This window comes from Alosa pseudoharengus, unplaced genomic scaffold, assembly GCF_046254945.1.
Source record: "Alosa pseudoharengus isolate Yale_2024_CS ecotype anadromous, Long Island Sound unplaced genomic scaffold, YU_APseudo_1.1 YU_APseudo_1.1_scf_21, whole genome shotgun sequence".
Classification (NCBI taxonomy): Eukaryota; Metazoa; Chordata; class Actinopteri; order Clupeiformes; family Clupeidae; genus Alosa; species Alosa pseudoharengus.
In genome coordinates, this window is record NW_027468674.1 from 33645911 (window position 1) to 33656769 (window position 10859).

General features: G+C 37.9%; 2 long non-coding RNA genes across 2 annotated transcripts; one reads left to right on the top strand and one right to left on the bottom strand.

Moving 5' to 3' along the window:
• Positions 1 to 1911: 1911 nt before the first annotated feature.
• On the bottom strand, positions 1912 to 6198 carry LOC143138193 (uncharacterized). Its single transcript, XR_012990157.1, has 3 exons — positions 6114 to 6198; positions 5165 to 5294; positions 1912 to 5000 (listed from the first exon to the last, which is right to left on the bottom strand). It is a non-coding gene; the product is annotated as an uncharacterized LOC143138193 (long non-coding RNA).
• LOC143138192 (uncharacterized) lies at positions 5754 to 10134 on the top strand. Its single transcript, XR_012990156.1, has 8 exons — positions 5754 to 5843; positions 6825 to 6947; positions 7577 to 7654; positions 7737 to 8344; positions 8468 to 8494; positions 8629 to 8753; positions 8866 to 8974; positions 9385 to 10134. It is a non-coding gene; the product is annotated as an uncharacterized LOC143138192 (long non-coding RNA).
• Positions 10135 to 10859: the final 725 nt, after the last annotated feature.

Consider the following 10859-nt stretch of genomic DNA (forward strand, 5'->3'; position numbering starts at 1 on the left):
TTACATCAATTGTCTGGCATTATAATTTAAGTTGAAGGAAATAGCTGTAGATGACAATGTTTATCAGATGTTTGACAGAAATGGTTTGGATTTAATCGAAAACTCTGAACTGAAACAGTTATTTTAAAACAGGTATTTACACAGATGTTTGCATTTTTAAAACAGCAAATTAGAAAGGCTACTACTACAATACTAAAATAAGATGTAGAGGTTGAAACAACTGTTTTTATACAGAAAATAAAGTTTGTTTTGCTTTAATAAATGTCTTAATCTTTTTTAATGTCAATTCAGATAGTTGATTCTATGCCTCAGCCAGCTATAGCCTCATGACCTTTAACCTCTACCTGTGACTCCATGATCTTTAATGCCTTATTAGTTAATTTAGGCTCAATTAACTGTGTTGGGTTTAATGAGGATCCTTCAATCTGCTTGAGAGGTATAAAACAAACATTGCATGTCAACTATGACCTCACGTGACCTTGACCTATAGACCCAAGACATTAAACACCTACTAATTTCATCAAGAACTTATGGTGAGTAAGTACACCAAGTTTGGTAAAGATCATTTTACCAGTATGGGAGATATCAGCTAATATCTATATACGATTTTGGCCCAATAATCATTATACCATGGTCCATTCAAAGCTGTATATCTTTTTTCTGGTACAAATCTGCACTGTAGGCACTTGAAATTCTTAATCTACATGAAATTACGGTTCGATTGATACCAAATATCCTTTTGCTGTATTTACTTCCACCTTCAACCCTAATTCGCTCAGACTAATACCTCGAGCCAGATATATATACCACAGACATGTTTTGGGGGGCCACCCAAAATGAGGTGGCGGGCGGGCCGTAGTTTGGGGACCACTGCTGTAGTGCAGTGATGTCATCTGCTGGCCGTGCCGCGCAATAGCGCCACAACATATTGTGGCGAGCGCTCGCGGAAAGATGCAAGTGAGTCAGATTATGTTAATTTAAAACCCTTGCGTCCCTTACACCGCACGACCACAAGGTGTACTGTATTTATTTGGAACCAGACATGAACACTCAATATTACAATACTGGGCAGACATAGCCAAACACACTAAGACTCAGTCGCGGTGGTTAAAGTATTAGTAAAAGTTAACATGAACTTGACACTATTAATAGTCACACACACACTGGAAACCACAGAAGGCAAGTGAACATGCACATAACAACACTAAAACATGACTTTTATCTTAACCATAAACAGTCCCATGAGCCTTTGTGCTAACTAGCTCAACTAGAATGATGTCTCCCCCCTCTGGTCGCTATACAATATGTAATTTCACTGGACATTACGGTAAAAATCTTGTTTTTCCTTACTAATATTCGTGTCATCCAGCAAACATATTGCTTAATTCTTTTGACATTTCGTTCCTTTATAAATTGTAATGTAATATAAAGGTACGTTTTTGAATGTCATTACTCATGTGAGGGATAACGGCCACCGACGTGACCTGTTATACGTGACTCATGGACAAGGGGAAATGCCATTAACTCGGCGTCACCCTAGTGGAAATTCCAGTAGAAAATCCAATAGGAAGCCTATTGGTCTGAACTGGTCTGAAATGGTCTGTACTGGTTGCAACTGGTTCCAACTGGGTTTTTGATTTTCTACTGGTTTACCCAGTTAGTAACACCAGTTGAAACCATTTAAATACCAATAGAACCAATCGAACTTTTGGACTGGGCATGCTCACCAGTTCAATCCAGTTGAATGTAACTGGTGTCTGCAATTTCAATGGTTATGGGTCGCAATTGGTTCAGTAACTGGTCTCAACTGGTCTGGCAAACCAGAAGTAAACCAATTTACAATTTTACAATGAATGGACAATGGATACATACAAGGACATTTCAATTTACCTTGGCCTATTACGTGAAAAAAATAACAATACTGTTTACATTTCTGCATTGAATAATAGCCTATGCAAAACCGTGCTATTTTGAGCCCACTACGTATTTTACATATTTTAACAACACAATTCAGAAAACTTAACACAAAAACGGGTAATGTAAATGACAGAAACACCAGATTTGAGTTTGATATGTAATTTATTTTTCTTTTCTTACTTCACCTTAGTCTCGCTCATAAAAATTGGGAAATGTACATACATACAGTTTATCAGTGTGGTTAATAATTAAGCATTTACTTACAATTTCACTTGGTGACACAATCATGTTTTTATCTTATGCAATGTGAGTTATATGCATTGTGTTTAGATATAGATAGATAGATAGATAGATAGATAGATAGATAGATACTTTATTGATCCCCAAGGGGAAATTCAAGATTTACAACTTTGTAACCAAGATTGAAAGATTTAGGCTACTTAAGTTACAAGTAAGAATTTGATTGATTTCTCCAAATGTATTGTTTGTTAATTGCATTCTGGAATTGTTTGTTTTTTTTGCATCTACAGTAGCCTACCCTCCAGAATTATTGGCATCTCTGCTAATCTATCTGTTGGTGATTTATTGTAATCTCACATTGAAAACAAATAGGAAAAATCCAACCTTGAAGGTAAACAAATTTATTTTGAGAAAAAGGAAAATCTCATCAAGAAATACATATTTTTAACAAAAACACGTTGCTCACAATTATTGGCATCCCTAAAAAAATTTGCATTTTCCTATCTAATTTTAATTTATTTAAGTTAATCAGAGTGTCTGTGAACTTTCTGAAGTAGTTCATGACTTTCTTTTTCACTATGGTATGAAAAAAAAGTCACACTGAGGCTAAATCCTCTAGTCATTTCTCAACATCGGAAAGACAAGATAATACACTAAACTTAAATAAAATGAAAGTGTGTTGACATTTGTAAGTCAGAGAATGTCTATGAAAACTAGGTACTTTGTTTAAAATGGACAAAGACCCATGGTTATCTTGTCCACACGTACAGTATGGAGGATGGTAAGATAGGCAAAAAATTCCATAAGAACCACTGTTGGAGAGTTACAGACAAAGGTACCATCTTGGGGGTCAAAAAAAGTCCCCCCAAAAATCTTCAAAAGTTACCTCATTGCTAATAGCTTATTTAGAGGGCATGCCAAGTAAAAGCCTGTCCAGTCATTTAATTACCAAATATAAACGGCAGGAGTTACTGAATGGTACAGTGACTCTGTCTGGAAGTGTGGTCTATTGTCAGATGAAATGAAAATTGTGCTCTTTGGCTAGAAACACTTTAGGTGTGTTTGGCATACATAGAAGAATGACTATACTGAAAAGAACCCCATGCCTAATGAGAATTATGGTGGAGGGGCTGTGCTATTGTGGGGCTGTTTTTATTCCCAAAGGCCTTGGGAACCTAATTAAGGTGCATGGTATCATGAACACCAAGAAAAAACTGAACATTTTCAAATAAAAGGAAATCTGTCAATCTCTGCCAAGACACTAAAAGTTGGTCATGATTGGATCATTCATCAGGTCAATGAACCAAAGCAAACATCCAGATCAAAACAAATATGGTTTGCTGAACACAAAATCAAGCTTCGGACATTGCCATCTCAGTCCCCTGATCTAAACAGATTATGGGCTGTATTTTGCACCCTGGGAGCATGGCGTAAAACTTGTTTTCCAGCCGGCGCAAAGTTTAATTCCTTATTTTGCACGTTGATTTTTTAAACAATGCGCCCAGGGGTGTGGCAATTAACAACCGAGGGAATGGCCTAGCGCATTGTCTAAAAATCGCTATTGTACACCTGGTCAGAAGTCTATGGCGAGTTGTTTATATGTTATTTTAAGAGCGCATTGTCAATAGTCATATTGGCGGGTGCACCATCCTATATCATCCATGAACGCACACCAGCGCACGTCCATGCAGAACATTACAAATTGCACGATTACAATGGGAAATATAATTAGAATAAAGATGTTACGAAATATTGTACATCTCATGATGAGTAGTTATTCACCATCGTTTGCAAATTGGTAATGACGGTTAAAAGTGATTAGGGGGAGAGGCGAGAGACACGTATGGAGCACAGCTGAAGACGCACTGTCACGAGATATATAAGCAACTCCTCTGCAGGATAAGTGTTTTTTTATTCAGTCATTTGAGCAATATTAGGGTACAGTAAGTTTTGCTTTTTCCAGCCTATGTTTTCGATGGTAACCCATTGTCAGTCAATAGTGAAAGTAACTGCATATAACTGTCTTGTCGTTGACTGACACCATGGTGGAGTTAGTTTCACTTTGCCAATGAGTTCAAATAATAGATGAGTGCAAATGCGTTAAGGCTATGCTAGGTTTTAGTAGAGCATGGTTTAGTGGAATTACTATTCCATACCAAGCAGCCTCCTTCAAATGCGCTGTTGAATGTCAAAATACTGATGCATTCTTTGATTGCGCTTTGCGCCGTTAAAGGGAATGACAGATGTCATTCTCATTGGTTTAAATGATGTTACGCCCCAAACACACCCACACATGATTAAGAAACCATGGAACACCTTGTTGCGCCATGCGCTCGACGTTTGATAACGAAAACACTCCCAATGTGGACTGGACATCCTACTAAATTTGAATAAGCTTTTAACGAGTGACGATGCGCTTTCGACTGTCATGATAGGGCCCTATTTTTTATACCGGTTTTTAGTCAACTTTAGCAGAGGTGCCAATAATTCTGGAGGGTAATATACTCCAGGGTATCTATTCTCTGACCGTGGTAAATAGCTCTTAAGTAGACAGTTTCTGATGTTACTCTGATGCCAAATCTCTAGAAGAGGTCCCTCTCCTCATAATTTAATTCATAGGGGCGACCCTGTCCTAAAACAGTTGTGCCATCAAAATCCTCTGCGACTTTCAGTCTTGGGCATGATGTTAAATTAAGACAGAATGCTAAAATGGTATCATTTGAAATGCATTTTTTGAAAATACTAGCAAGGTGTTCCTTAATATGAATTTGTGAATTATTTGTGTGGCTGCACCTCTTGTTCCTTATACAATATCCACCTTCTTCTTCATCTTCTTCATGTCTCTGTTGAAAAAACATAGAAATCCTTGAGTTTCATTAGACTGAAATGAACAGCATCAGATCATTCTGTCACATTCCTGTCAAAGATATACATTTTATTAGATTGCAGTAGGCTAATTTATTCTTCTTATAGAGTCCTAAATTGCCATCAACAGACTGTCGGCTACCTTGGTCTGGTCTGTACAGGTGTTGGTCTTGGTCTTTCTCCATCTTGAATTCCTGGGAATTCAGGACACTCTCTGTGGGTCCAAAAACTGTTTGTAAGTCCTTGAGGTCATTTCTTGGATATGCATAGGCCTATAAATACAAATATGAGTAAATGAACACAGGCCTGCTTATATTAGATGTTTATAATATGTTTATAATTACAAAACTTTTTAGAAATGGAAAACGATCACGTGCTTAGTGACAATGTGGCCTAATCTGTCCAGTCATGAATTCAAGTAGGCCTACGAGCCACGAAAAGATAACACTGGCTGCATTAATGTAGCCTACTGCACGAGCCTGAAACTACCAAATTCTCACGCGAAAATAAGGTCACGCGCACATAGGCTACTATTTAAATTACAGCACTCTAGAATTACTAACGTTAATAACGTATTGTGTCCATAGCCATAGCGAGTACAGCTTAACGTACAATAGTGGAAGCTATACATTTTAACTTTAAAATGTTTGCCCTAGTACGATATTTAGCAGACAATTAGAAGTGCTATAGAAGAATTGTTTCCTGCGAGGACATTAAGGACTTCAACGTTAACGCAGCAAAACAAATCCCTTGTTTGACGTGGTGGATGATGTGGTCTGATGGAGCATACTACCAAGCCCAAATGCTACTGCTCTTGTCTGGTAAGTATGAATAACACACTACAGTCCATGTGTATAAAAGGCTTACATAGACTTTATAATGTCATTATTAATTTAGCTCTCTGATACGGTGTAGTAACAAATACTAGACTCTGTTAACGTTAGCGCTAACGTTAGCTAGCGTTACGTTAGCATAGCTGTCAGACAGGCTCATGCATAAATCTGGTTCCAAAGGTAACTTAACTTAGCGGTTAGGTATGACACATTTGCTGAGTGTAGGCTTATGAAACGTCCACTAGCCTGATCGCTTACCTTCAGTTACATGAAGTCATCATGAGCAGTAGGGGTGACAGCTTGCTTGGGTTACCTTATGTCCTGTTGATACAGACGGTCGCCGCACTAACGTTAATGTTGTGTCAGGCGGTCGCCTCTCTGGACTGTAGCCTATCATCAAATAACTAGGCTCACACATTGTAACCATTGTAGACATATGAGTGTAGGCTAGGCCATGGTAGGCCTTTGCTGTAGTAGGCCTAATGATTTTAACTAGTTCAAAATAATATAGGCCTATTATATATAAGATAATGCACAATGTAGGCCTGACTGTCATTCTGACTTCCTGTTGTGCTAGTGTTCTCCTAGTATATCTTTTTGTGTCAAGTAATTACATTAATTGTGTCAATTAATCATACTCTTATTTTTCCACATTCTTATAACAAAAACAGTGCTTGCACTGATGATGCCCCTGCACTGTTTACTTTTGCACTACCACCATTGCACATACTCCACCTAGCACCAATCAGGGTCAATGTATCATAGGTGCAGTCCCTACTGGCACTATCAGGCCTAGTAATCCTCACTCTTTACTTTTATATAACTGGGTGATTACATCTATTGTATGTGTGTGAGATATGTGTGTATGTACTGTATAAGTTGCTGCATATCTAAAATTGCCCTCTGGTATCTATCTATCTATCTATCTATCTATCTATCTATCTTTCTATCTATCTTTTTGTATTACAGAGGATGAGGACAATCTGAGGAAGCAAATGGAGCTCAAAAGACCTCCTGTGCCCAAGATCAGGCAAGAGCCTTTGTTGGCCAATGAGAAAAGAAAAGAAAACAGCCTTCCATGGCACCAAAAAAGTAAGCCTGCCATTCACTAACACAGCACTAAGCCTGCAAATACCTTAGCATTTGTGAAAAAGCAATAAGAAGATTTGCATCCCCACAGCATTTACAGTTATTCCTCAGTCACTTTGATGCTTTTCTCACATCACTATTAACATTTGCACAGCAGTGAATATGTACGCTTCACATTTGCAATTTGTTCAGAGGAAGGAGAAATTGCTACTATGATGTGCACAAATGAATAAATGTTGTGAAGGTTGAACTAATAGTTGTGAATAGTTAGAATTTTCATTCCTGATCTGAGAAACGCACCAAAGCAACTGAGGAAAACTGTAACACTGTCTTAAGTTGCAATTTGCCACTTTGACACTAACAAGCCCAAAACGGCACATTGTATTTCAATCACCTCTCAGATAATTAAGACACATGAAAGAGAAGGGGACAGACAATTCATGCAGAAAATAATAGGAAAAAAATTAGCTGCCAAGAAAAGGAAACCCCTTGGTAAGTTTGCTTTCTTTAATGTAAAGTTAAGGCTAAACAAGGCTAAGATAAATAGTATTAAACGGGATACATAACAACATACCAAATAGAACTGCAGTCTTTACGAAAAACGAACCCTTTACAAAGGTATTTATTTACAGGACGCAACCTTTGTGAGATCACCCATCCCCCAAAAAAAGAAACTTCTCAAAAAAAATGAAACAGCCTCAGAGTTTCAGGTAAGACTTCTACAGTCATTGACCATATATTTGATGAATGATGATGAATACATATTAGTTTACTGAGGTTTTTGTCATATAGCATGGTGTGGAGCGATCTCCCAACCAAGTGGCTCTGGTCCCCTCTGAGTTTGAGGTAAGACTTCCTCACACAATGCCCATATCTTCAAATCTTCATGACACACAACACAGGCAGGGGCAGCTGTGGCTTACTGGTTAGGGGTTCGGGCTTGAAACCAAAGGGTTGCCAGTTCGATCCCCAACCACTGCACTGCTCTCCCATGTCCACATCCACGGCTGAAGTGTCCTTGAATATGGCACCTAACCTCACTGCCTCCTGAGCGCCACTGTAGCAAGGCAGCTCACTGCTCCGGGTTAGTGTGTGCTTTTGTGTGCTTCACCTCACTGAGTGTGTTCACTGTGTGCTCTGTGTGTTCCCTAATTCACGGATGGGATAAATGCAGAGACCAAATTCCTTGTATATGAGGTAAGACCTCAGCACTTAAGGCCCATGTCATTTAAAGGAACATCAGTTACAGCATCACTTATTGACATGAATGAAATTGGACATACAAGTAAACGATAAGAACAGAAAAGAAGCAATCAGCAAAAAATCTTATTGGTTGTTTTTAGGATGCTTTGGAGGGAGTCGGACCATCCAGTCGGAATCCCACATTATTTGATGCTGAGGTAATGAAATGCTTATCATGTCCATTTGCAATTGTGGGGATATATCCCATCTTTACTATTGCTTTAGATGGATCCAACTATTATAAACTGCATTTGAATATACTAAGGTTTTTGTGTTTATAGGACTTTTTGGATGTCTCTGATGACAAGGTAAAGTGCTTTGCACATGATGACTGCATGTTAAGTTTTTTACAAGAAAATGTGTATGGTTTTACAGAAAAACAGATTCTGATGACCCTTTGTGCTGACATAAATTACATACTTTATTTTTACTTCGCATTTAGGATTCTGATGTATCAGATGATGGTGTTGTTCCCCAAAGGATGTTTGGAAACATCAAAAAAGCTTACCAGCAATTAAAGACCAAAAACAAAAAAATATCCTCCGAAAATGAAGACCTCAAACAAAGGTAAATTCAAGATCTTATTTTACACGCACACGCTCAGCTTGTGTAAGAAAGGATAACTATTTGAGTTTTGTTTTGTTTTTTGTGTTTTTCTCTCAAACGTGTTAAATGACAGATACAAAGATTTGGAAACACAAAAATAAAAAAAGAGAGGGATGGTCTTCGGGCAACCATAGAGGCAATTCATACAAACACTGCCCGCGTGTTGGGAGGTCAGCCTATGGGTGAGTGAATAATAATGCAATAAAAAAATGCAAGTTCAAATGCAATCTCTTTAAAAGAAGTGTATTGAATCAAACTGATTAACAATATGTTTTGTCAATATCCTGTGCAGCCCAATCGGAGTCGCAGATCACTGTATGTCAAGGCTATGCTTGGTTTGGTAAGCTATGGTTTGAATGTACCTTGCCATCGCTTCCCTGCTCAGATGGCAAGATACATTCAAACCATAGCTTACCAAAACAGTTACAGCAAAACCTCCCCTCACTCCTGAGAAATATCAGGCAGTAAAGGGTATCAATTCATTCACGTTTAACAGAGAACCGATTCTATTTCTATTAAAAAATATAACAAAACAAAAACATGAACATGAATTGTTTCTGATATTTTTGTTGTTTTTGTTTTTGTTTTTCAGACACATTCAAGCGATGGGTTGTGGACAATGGCGTAGGAGAAGCTGAGGTGGCTGTACGCCACAAGAAAATAGGAGTATTCATTTCAGAAAAAAATCATAGATCTTAACAGAAAAAAATAAAAACCGCCATAATCATACCTTTTGAAATATGTTGTTCTTTGTTAATTGTTCTGGGAGTAGGTATAATAGTAGGAAAATAGAATTGCACATTTTAAAAAAGGAGAAGTTGATAATTGAAAACATTTGTAGGCCTATGTAAAACAACTAGAGTTTTAAGCTGAGTCATATCTATTTTTGTTTTTCTAAAGTACAAACCTGTTGTCACCAGTTAAAACCATTACAGACCAATTCACACCAGTTAAAAAATATAATTTAATCTTAAACCAGTTCATACCATTTAACACCAATTCATTCAACCAGTAGGTTTCTTTAACTGGACCTTACCAATACAATCCAGTAGAGACCAGTTACACACCAGTAAAAAAATATAATATAATCTTAAACCAGTTCATACCATTTAACACCAGTTCATCAACCAGTAGGTTTCTTTAACTGGACCTTACCAATACAATCCAGTAGAGACCAGTTACCCACCAGTAGAAGTGTTCCAATTTCCATATAAAAACCAATAAAACCAGTTGAACTTTTTACTGGTTTCAAAATGGTTTCCAACTGGTTTCCTACTGATTTTCTACTGGATCTCAACTGGATTCCTACTGGATCTCAACTGGATTTTCAACTGGATTTCTACTGGAATTTCCGCTAGGGCACGCAGCGGCAATTTTCTTAATATCGATATTTCTCCACATTACTTAATCCAAATTCTGTAATTTTTGCTGGATAAATGTTGTACAAAAATGTAGTTTCGTATCAAAGTGGAATGGTTTTTGTCATAAGTCAGCGGCGTTAGTTTGAGCACATAATTGACGTTTTGTTTACATGTGTTCAATGTAAGTCAATGGGCGCCGGTATTCGGCCAATGGCGGCGTCCAAAGAATCTTTTGCCGGATAGCATGACGGACCGCCGTTAATGGCATTTCCCCTTGTCCATGAGTCACTATGAAATTAAATATGTTGTGGCGCTATTGCGCGGCACGGCCAGCAGATGACATCATTGCACTACAGCAACCAGGAACCAACAATAAACCTAGACACTCGAGATTTTAGGGCCGTTGTCAGCCACAACGCACCATCTGAAAATCTGAATTGTGAAGTAGACCTACTCCATAGTCACGTGTGCCTGTTCATTCATTCCATGTCAATAGAACAAACCAAATTAGAATAGGCTAGTAATGCAATACTACATACAATACATATGTATGCATGGATATACTGTATGTGTGTGTGTATGTATGTATATATATTGTAATGCCGAAGAGTAGTTAGGAGACGGGGAGGCTGGGATATCGTTCCAAACTCCGGTTATTTATTTCTCAAAAGGATGTACAGGCTAAGGTACGGGTAGCAGGAGGTGT